The sequence below is a fragment of the Sinohyriopsis cumingii genome, chromosome 8 (assembly GCF_028554795.1).
Source record: "Sinohyriopsis cumingii isolate HCF-2022 chromosome 8, ASM2855479v2, whole genome shotgun sequence".
NCBI lineage: Eukaryota > Metazoa > Mollusca > Bivalvia > Unionida > Unionidae > Sinohyriopsis > Sinohyriopsis cumingii.
Genome location: NC_142968.1, coordinates 75,675,405 through 75,686,352, shown reverse-complemented (window position 1 = coordinate 75,686,352; position 10,948 = coordinate 75,675,405). Strand labels below are relative to the sequence as shown.

General features: G+C 35.4%; 1 non-coding gene across 1 annotated transcript; it reads left to right on the top strand.

Annotated features, from left to right (window-relative positions):
- Positions 1-6,809: 6,809 nt before the first annotated feature.
- LOC149793865 (signal recognition particle RNA) lies at positions 6,810-7,107 on the top strand. Its single transcript, XR_016423128.1, has one exon.
- Positions 7,108-10,948: the final 3,841 nt, after the last annotated feature.

Here is a 10,948-nt window from a genome sequence, read left to right as displayed (position 1 = left end):
TTCATTTTATTTATTTTGCTATAAAATTATTCATTTTCTTTCCATCTATAGCCATTGAGGTAATTTCTTTTACTTTCTTTTACATACTCGTTCTGATTATAACCCAGTTAATGATATTGTCTTTTATTTTTAGAATTAACTGTACGAAAAGATACATTATAATCATACATAAAAATTTTGATTTTCACGATTCTTTTCTCTTCTAAGCTATTCGGTTTTTCTCTAAAACCTTGTAACCGCTAGCCACATCTTAAAGAGTCGGTATGTGTTCTACCAATAATAATAATAATAATAATAATTGTCATTATCATTATTATTATTAATTATTATTCCATTGAATAGTTGGTATTATGAAATTAATTTCCAAATGAAATATATGATGTAATTAATTAATAAATTTTAACAGGAAAACATTTGTGAATCTTTCAGAGTACAATATTTCATGATGAATATTAAAATTACAGTCTGCATATGTTCTTAAAAGTTTTATGTTTTTAATATTTTTCTTATTCTTTTTAAAATTTGATTCTATGTATAATTTGTACCCTCGCAGGTCAAGGAAATAGAGACTCTAGTTATGAAAATCATTATGAAGATAATGAAATGATACTGGCGATTGCCATTTCTGAAATACGTGCGTATGTTCTTTCTTATAAGATGAGTCTAAGTGCAAGTAACAGATCCTGATGTTCCATCATATAATGCGCTGGCAGATCAATATCTATGTTGTTTGTTCTATTGATCACTCCTGACAAACTGCATGGAACCAGATCTGAGGGCGCATTATGCATACATTCTACAGAAAATGATTTGGTGAAATTCAGTAACAGCTGGGACATTCATGAAGGTATTATTGATGAATTATTTTTGTTATGAAACACTGCAAGCTTTACTGTGCAGAACATAATGTATTATTATGTCAGCTATATGAGGGAATATATTCAGTTTTGGCGGATATCTTTGAGGGAGTAATGCACTTGACAAAAATAAGAGAAAACCTATTTTAAAAGTTATTCCCTTTATTTGGACAAGTATATATATTGAATGTATTACACGACAACCCCGCCCCCTTTCTATCTCTCATCATTTCTCTCCAATGGAAATTTGCCTTTCTAGGATGTTTTTTTTGCTGTTGTTATTTTGTTAAAAAGGACATGAAATTGATATTAGTAATCCAAACGTAGTTCAATTTATTTGAATATGTCACTGTATCAAATTTTCTGTTGCCGTAGGTAGTTTGTGGGATGGTACCTTGACCCATGACTACCCATGTACAGTGTTTATCAAATAGGAGAAAAATAATACACTTACTATTGTAATGATATATACCAGAAAAATTGATGGAGTTAATTGAAAACAACACAGATGATCTTATTTCCGTGAGATTTGCATAACAGAATGATACTCTAGTCAGTTCTTTTGTACCACCATCACATATTGGTTAAGATATGTGTTTTGTTCAGTTTCTCTAGTACTTCTCGCTGCATCTTGTATATCTTTTGTGTATGGATGCATGCCAAGTGCAAAGAAAGCTTATTCACAAAGTCACAGATTTATAAAGAATGTATGTTTTCGTAACGTTACGTTTACGAAGTGTGAAATCAGCACCTATCAGCAGCCCCTTCAGAGGTTGTGAGAGGCTCGGGACACGTTAAAATTGTGAGGTCCCAAGGCCCTGTTAATATTGCAGTTTGTAAATGATTCGAATGTACAAATAAGCCCATATAATTTACTATATACAGAATTAAAAGACAACTAAGTACACATTGAAGTATATTTAATATTATACTATTATATATAAAATGCGAGGATCCTTAGGGGTTGAGACCCGGGCCATATCGTCTTCTTTGCCCTCCCACCCTGATTGGGCCCGCCTACGAGTCTTCGTCTGTGAGCAAAACATCCATTGTTTTATATTGCAAATCTATGGATACGTTGCATACTCTAAGTTTCTTATTGATTTCTATATGGTCATTTGACTAAGACCGTATAGAAATTGTGATTTACTTGTGATCCGTCACAGATAGACACTTTCGTTTAGGAAATCAAACTTTGTTGGAAAGCGGGAACATATACACAGACAGACAGACAGACAGACACTCATGCACAGAGCAGCATTACTCCATTGTGATTGTAGGCAAGTGTGGCCTGTATTGTATGCGTCAGTGACTATGCTTAAGTTGTGTGTTTGATTCGAGTTACTTTGGCATGCATTATTGGTCACAAGCAGGTGCGCATCCAGGAAGACCGTGCGGGCGTGGGGGAGGGGAGTGGGATGAACATGTAGGCAAGGGAAGTTTTGGAATGGAATCCCTGTAGCACCTGCATTTTGAAAGTTTCCAGAGTATAATTTTAAGGATCTAAATCGCCGTTGCATTTGGTATGCATTTGGCAAACGATATGGTACCCAGGAGTCGCCTAATAAATATATAGTAAACAAAACCGACCAAAATTGTCATTTCTAATTTTGAATTTTGAGTGTGACCATCGTGAGTAACGATATATGTCATCGCGCACGAACTCCTGCCACAAATTAATGTTTGGAACAGGCACACCCTCATTCGTCCTACCTACTCTACTGTATTGATTCCTTTCCCCCTCTCTGTCTCTGTCTCTGTTTCTTTGTCATGATTCTTTTAATGGCTAATCTTTAATATTTTGAATCATCTTATGTCTGAAGGTTGATCGTGTGTAGAAAGGTGATACTATAATATTAGTTTTTCTTCATTAATAAAAGTCTAATATAGATTTTAAATTCTACCGAATGTGAATACAAGTTCGAAACTGATACGGAAAATGTGACATGGGAAACAACTCTTACAATTAGTGTAATTTTACTGGTAGAGTTATTTTTTTTATGTTCTGGCACGTTGTTTCCCTTTATCGATTAACATAGTTAAGATCCACTTGTTTGATATTGGGGCCTCATGCAGGCCTTACGGTACTAATTCCGTTCCCATAGTGAAGCTATGCAAACACCATGATATTAAAAGTTCTAGAACTTTAAATTTCTCAGCTGGTCTGCCTATCTGTCTATACATATATTCACCCACCTAATGGCCAGTAGGTCTGCCTGTCTAGCTATACAAGTATCCACCCACCTATAGGCCAGTTGGTCTGTTTATAGAAATATCCATCCACATACAGGCCAGTTGGTCAGACTATCAGCTTCTTTGTCTGATGACCTCCCAACATCCGACCAGTCTTTCTGCTCACCTGTATTTGTGCATGTTTTTCATCCATTGTTGAATATTGTACGTGAAAATCAAACACAAGAAGATCGTAAATAAAATGAAATAGTCCTACAAAGTGATCCCATTACGATGATGTAATTACGGCGTAAACATTATGCATGTCCCACCGGAACATATAACATTTGACATGGCAGTATTGACAAATTTATACATGTCCACGCGTGAACGATACTATACAGCATGTATTCTGCATTTTAGGGTCCAATGTAGCATAGTTTGATAAGATTTCTTCTCTATTCAAGATGTGTTGTATTGTATTTATTATACTCATTCAAAAGTCAATAAATGATTAAATAAATATTATATTATTTTAGATACACAGTAGAGTTGACATTTTACGACTTTTAAATTGGGACTTGAAGCTTTCTCTGATATGTAAGTATCGAGATAAACTTGATGAAAAGACGACATTGACCTTGTTCGTTGTGTTTAAAGCATTGGATAGATGCTATGGTGCCAAGGAGACGCCAAATGAAAAATATAAAGAAAAGCCACGGAAATTGTCAGTTTTAATGGCAAATCTATCATAAATTAGCATAAAGTGTCAATGTGCACGAGTGTCTAATAGCACGCTAAACACCTGGCAAATTACCGTTGCGAAATTTTCTGTGTTCCTAGTATCCGAACATAATTTCTGTAATTTTCACATATGAAACTGATGATGCGCAGAAGAAACTATTTAAATAACAACAGAACAATGTAGCAGATTTAGAGCATAATTTGTACCGATTTTGACGTATTTGAAAATTAACTTATCTCTTGGTTTTGAAGTTTTGCATTCGAACGTGTATCACAAAATGGCAGGGGTATGGGCTCGCTGGCGATGCTGATAGGAATACGAGTGATACATACAGTGAAAATACAAAAAGATACAGTAAGGAAAAATGAAAGGATAAACCGACTATAACCATAAATTTTTCGATTGACAGTCTTCATTTCAAGGAGGTCCATGGTTGGTTGCCTTGCTTTGCCATTGTTTTCCTTTGCTGCCATTTCCTCGGTATGGCATAACCGATAATGTGGTTAAAATGCCGTTGTAAACCAACCAATATTTCTGCTTGGTAATAGGCAACGATCAAACCTGTAATCTCCAACAAGTAACCAGACCCGTCCATGCTGAGATTCTTAATATCAGCCACGGGCGGCTTCTATATGCTTTGGAAGACATCGAAGGTAAAATGTATGGGTAGCTCTTTGAGACATTAAGGGGCACTGTACGACTTTTGTGAGCATGTGTACAACTTCAGGTGACTACGATCTTTTTGGGTTCGACACATGGCTGGCTCTGTACGACTTCTGACTGGCTCGTTATGAAGTTGCGGAGAAGCACACCAAATTATATTTCTTTTTAAAATCTTTATGTACCCTTTTTATATTCATCTATCAAATGTACTTTGGATTTCATATATTTGAACACCAAATAGGAGAACGAATGCAGAAGCAAATACATAACAAAGAAATGTATTCGCCGTATGTTACAAGTAAGAATGCTATTATTATTATTATTATTGATGCTGTAGAATATCGGAAACAAATATTCAAATTGTCAGTCAGAGCAAATTTCAATTGCAGAGCACACAAATACACCCACTCACACCCCACACACACACCCACACTCCCCCCACACAAACACACACACACACAAACATACACACACATACACACGTGCGATTATCGGATGATATATCCATATCAATGTTATGTCATGTTCTAAACGTTAGACGATGTTGCATAGAGTCACAATGGCTAAGAAGATTAAAGATTTGCTCTATCAATATGGCCCTGGATATGTGCGGATGACATACGATGTTGGTTATGGAAAAGAAGTTGTTTTGGAGTTCACACAAATGATTAGAGAGACTGCATTTCAATGTTGGTCGGAACGTATTACTAATTCCTCAGAATGTTATTACTGTGCTCAGTATAAATCCCTACTACAATGTGAGAAATACCTCTCATGTAATATACTTTTCAATTTAAGAAAACGTTTATTGCAACTAAGATGTTCCAGGCATAAACGAATGATTGGAACAGGAAGAAGGAAATACAAATTGATAGTGCATTGAGATTTTGTGAACTGTGCATTAGAAGAAATATTTATTTAATAAGTGATGAATTTCAATTTGTTTGCGTTTGCCCAGAATATGATATTATTAGAAGACGATCTCTAAAAAATGTATATTATGTATAACCAAGCGTTACAAAATTTGTGTGGCTTTTGGTTAAGAATGATGTAATGCCGCTGTATAATTTATCACATTACCGGTAGAGATCATTTGCTAGGACAGAGGACTCTTTATGTCCATCCGAATAAATGATGTAAATATATTACTATTCCGACCTAAGTGTAGTAACAAGTGTAGAAATAAATCAAGAATTTATATTTCCACATGCATTAAAGAAAATGCGGCGTTCCAGTTGTTTATATAAAACATAATTTTGTATTACGGGCCGGGGGCCTATATTTTTGAAATAAAGTGAATTGATTTGATACTGTTGAGTTTCAAATGAAAATAGGAAAAGCATAACTTATAAATTCCTTTCCAACAGTAAACTGTTGCAGGCAAATTGAACCTATCGAATAGGCAAATACTAGGATTTTGGCTTTCTACTTTTTCTTCTAGATTTGATCAAAATGGCAAAGATAATACCAGTGAAAATATCTCTCTTTTTCAGCTTAGTTTAAGCTCTAGTTTAAGTTTCCAAGTATTAAAATGAGGAAATAAAACTTGAAATCTGTGAATACATAACAGTGTTTATCCTGTGTAAATAATAATTAGTATTTATGCAGTTTTGAAGGACAAGAAGGTACAAACATGTCAAATGCTATTAAAGAATATTGCATACACATTGAAAAGTGATATATGAAACCCGTAATTTTATATGCAAAATCAAAATTAATATTTTCCCTTTCATTTCTGTAGAATTTTTTAATAATTAAATATCCGAAATATATATCGTAGCACTGTCAGAGAGAGAGAGAGAGAGAGAGAGAGAGAGAGAGAGAGAGAGAGAGAGAGAGAGAGGGAGGGAGAATTCGGAGATTTTAATATTGAAAATTAATGATTGTTTAGAACCGTTCAATAGGTGTAAATTTGGACAAATTGGTCGATGCGCTGCCTCACTGACAGATTGCAATGATATAACATCCTATGTGTGTAAATTTGTCCTGTCAGCATAATAATGTCAACAAATTCAATCGGTAACTCGTGTAATACTTCTAGTATTTGGCCACATCTTATTATTCATAAATGAAGGTGATTGGGTACGACCTGTGACAAGAGTAGCAAATCTGAGAACAGATAGTGGTTTTTGTTTGACGACAAGTTGCCTCCCTTAATGGAACATTATGAGTGCGCTCCCTTCGTCAACGAGTGACGCGTACTTCCGCCTTGTCAAATAAGACAGTATAATTTTCCAGGACATTTCGATATTTGTTGTAAATTTTGAGAGTTTCTTCTAAAGCTTGAATTTTGTATCAGTTTCATAAAAGTGTATCATCCAGATTCCACTACATTTTAGAGTTATATATGCTAAGGTTGCAAATTGTTTTCGGCTGGGAGTTGTGGCGTGCTCCTGTAATCCAGCTACTTGGAGGCCGGGGTCGTTGGACGGTTTGAGGGCGGGGGCTCTGCTCCTCGGTGCTCTATGTCGATCGGGTGTCCGCGCTAAGCTCGGCATCAATATGGGTCCCTCGGGGGAGCCTAGGGGGTCCAGGTTGTCTAAGGAGGGACGTACTGGCCCAGGGTGGAAACACAGCAGGCAAAAGTCCCCGTGTCGAGCAGTAGTGGGATCGCGCCTGTGAATAGGCATCGTTGGGTAGCCCGTCCAATATAGTCGGACACGATTCTTTTTCATTTTATTTATTTTGCTATAAAATTATTCATTTTCTTTCCATCTATAGCCATTGAGGTAATTTCTTTTACTTTCTTTTACATACTCGTTCTGATTATAACCCAGTTAATGATATTGTCTTTTATTTTTAGAATTAACTGTACGAAAAGATACATTATAATCATACATAAAAATTTTGATTTTCACGATTCTTTTCTCTTCTAAGCTATTCGGTTTTTCTCTAAAACCTTGTAACCGCTAGCCACATCTTAAAGAGTCGGTATGTGTTCTACCAATAATAATAATAATAATAATAATTGTCATTATCATTATTATTATTAATTATTATTCCATTGAATAGTTGGTATTATGAAATTAATTTCCAAATGAAATATATGATGTAATTAATTAATAAATTTTAACAGGAAAACATTTGTGAATCTTTCAGAGTACAATATTTCATGATGAATATTAAAATTACAGTCTGCATATGTTCTTAAAAGTTTTATGTTTTTAATATTTTTCTTATTCTTTTTAAAATTTGATTCTATGTATAATTTGTACCCTCGCAGGTCAAGGAAATAGAGACTCTAGTTATGAAAATCATTATGAAGATAATGAAATGATACTGGCGATTGCCATTTCTGAAATACGTGCGTATGTTCTTTCTTATAAGATGAGTCTAAGTGCAAGTAACAGATCCTGATGTTCCATCATATAATGCGCTGGCAGATCAATATCTATGTTGTTTGTTCTATTGATCACTCCTGACAAACTGCATGGAACCAGATCTGAGGGCGCATTATGCATACATTCTACAGAAACTGATTTGGTGAAATTCAGTAACAGCTGGGACATTCATGAAGGTATTATTGATGAATTATTTTTGTTATGAAACACTGCAAGCTTTACTGTGCAGAACATAATGTATTATTATGTCAGCTATATGAGGGAATATATTCAGTTTTGGCGGATATCTTTGAGGGAGTAATGCACTTGACAAAAATAAGAGAAAACCTATTTTAAAAGTTATTCCCTTTATTTGGACAAGTATATATATTGAATGTATTACACGACAACCCCGCCCCCTTTCTATCTCTCATCATTTCTCTCCAATGGAAATTTGCCTTTCTAGGATGTTTTTTTTGCTGTTGTTATTTTGTTAAAAAGGACATGAAATTGATATTAGTAATCCAAACGTAGTTCAATTTATTTGAATATGTCACTGTATCAAATTTTCTGTTGCCGTAGGTAGTTTGTGGGATGGTACCTTGACCCATGACTACCCATGTACAGTGTTTATCAAATAGGAGAAAAATAATACACTTACTATTGTAATGATATATACCAGAAAAATTGATGGAGTTAATTGAAAACAACACAGATGATCTTATTTCCGTGAGATTTGCATAACAGAATGATACTCTAGTCAGTTCTTTTGTACCACCATCACATATTGGTTAAGATATGTGTTTTGTTCAGTTTCTCTAGTACTTCTCGCTGCATCTTGTATATCTTTTGTGTATGGATGCATGCCAAGTGCAAAGAAAGCTTATTCACAAAGTCACAGATTTATAAAGAATGTATGTTTTCGTAACGTTACGTTTACGAAGTGTGAAATCAGCACCTATCAGCAGCCCCTTCAGAGGTTGTGAGAGGCTCGGGACACGTTAAAATTGTGAGGTCCCAAGGCCCTGTTAATATTGCAGTTTGTAAATGATTCGAATGTACAAATAAGCCCATATAATTTACTATATACAGAATTAAAAGACAACTAAGTACACATTGAAGTATATTTAATATTATACTATTATATATAAAATGCGAGGATCCTTAGGGGTTGAGACCCGGGCCATATCGTCTTCTTTGCCCTCCCACCCTGATTGGGCCCGCCTACGAGTCTTCGTCTGTGAGCAAAACATCCATTGTTTTATATTGCAAATCTATGGATACGTTGCATACTCTAAGTTTCTTATTGATTTCTATATGGTCATTTGACTAAGACCGTATAGAAATTGTGATTTACTTGTGATCCGTCACAGATAGACACTTTCGTTTAGGAAATCAAACTTTGTTGGAAAGCGGGAACATATACACAGACAGACAGACAGACAGACAGACACTCATGCACAGAGCAGCATTACTCCATTGTGATTGTAGGCAAGTGTGGCCTGTATTGTATGCGTCAGTGACTATGCTTAAGTTGTGTGTTTGATTCGAGTTACTTTGGCATGCATTATTGGTCACAAGCAGGTGCGCATCCAGGAAGACCGTGCGGGCGTGGGGGAGGGGAGTGGGATGAACATGTAGGCAAGGGAAGTTTTGGAATGGAATCCCTGTAGCACCTGCATTTTGAAAGTTTCCAGAGTATAATTTTAAGGATCTAAATCGCCGTTGCATTTGGTATGCATTTGGCAAACGATATGGTACCCAGGAGTCGCCTAATAAATATATAGTAAACAAAACCGACCAAAATTGTCATTTCTAATTTTGAATTTTGAGTGTGACCATCGTGAGTAACGATATATGTCATCGCGCACGAACTCCTGCCACAAATTAATGTTTGGAACAGGCACACCCTCATTCGTCCTACCTACTCTACTGTATTGATTCCTTTCCCCCTCTCTGTCTCTGTCTCTGTTTCTTTGTCATGATTCTTTTAATGGCTAATCTTTAATATTTTGAATCATCTTATGTCTGAAGGTTGATCGTGTGTAGAAAGGTGATACTATAATATTAGTTTTTCTTCATTAATAAAAGTCTAATATAGATTTTAAATTCTACCGAATGTGAATACAAGTTCGAAACTGATACGGAAAATGTGACATGGGAAACAACTCTTACAATTAGTGTAATTTTACTGGTAGAGTTATTTTTTTTTATGTTCTGGCACGTTGTTTCCCTTTATCGATTAACATAGTTAAGATCCACTTGTTTGATATTGGGGCCTCATGCAGGCCTTACGGTACTAATTCCGTTCCCATAGTGAAGCTATGCAAACACCATGATATTAAAAGTTCTAGAACTTTAAATTTCTCAGCTGGTCTGCCTATCTGTCTATACATATATTCACCCACCTAATGGCCAGTAGGTCTGCCTGTCTAGCTATACAAGTATCCACCCACCTATAGGCCAGTTGGTCTGTTTATAGAAATATCCATCCACATACAGGCCAGTTGGTCAGACTATCAGCTTCTTTGTCTGATGACCTCCCAACATCCGACCAGTCTTTCTGCTCACCTGTATTTGTGCATGTTTTTCATCCATTGTTGAATATTGTACGTGAAAATCAAACACAAGAACATCGTAAATAAAATGAAATAGTCCTACAAAGTGATCCCAATACGATGATGTAATTACGGCGTAAACATTATGTATGTCCCACCGGAACATATAACATTTGACATGGCAGTATTGACAAATTTATACATGTCCACGCGTGAACGATACTATACAGCATGTATTCTGCATTTTAGGGTCCACTGTAGCATAGTTTGATAAGATTTCTTCTCTATTCAAGATGTGTTGTATTGTATTTATTATACCCATTCAAAAGTCAATAAATGATTAAATAAATATTATATTATTTTAGATACACAGTAGAGTTGACATTTTACGATTTTTAAATTGGGACTTGAAGCTTTGTCTGATACGTAAGTATCGACATAAACTTGATGAAAAGACGACATTGACCTTGTTCGTTGTGTTTAAAGCATTGGACAGATGCTATGGTGCCAAGGAGACGCCAAATGAAAAATATAAAGAAAAGCCACGGAAATTGTCAGTTTTAATAGCAAATCTATCATAAATTAGCATAAAGTGTCAATGTGCACGAGTGTCTAATAGCACGCTAAACACCT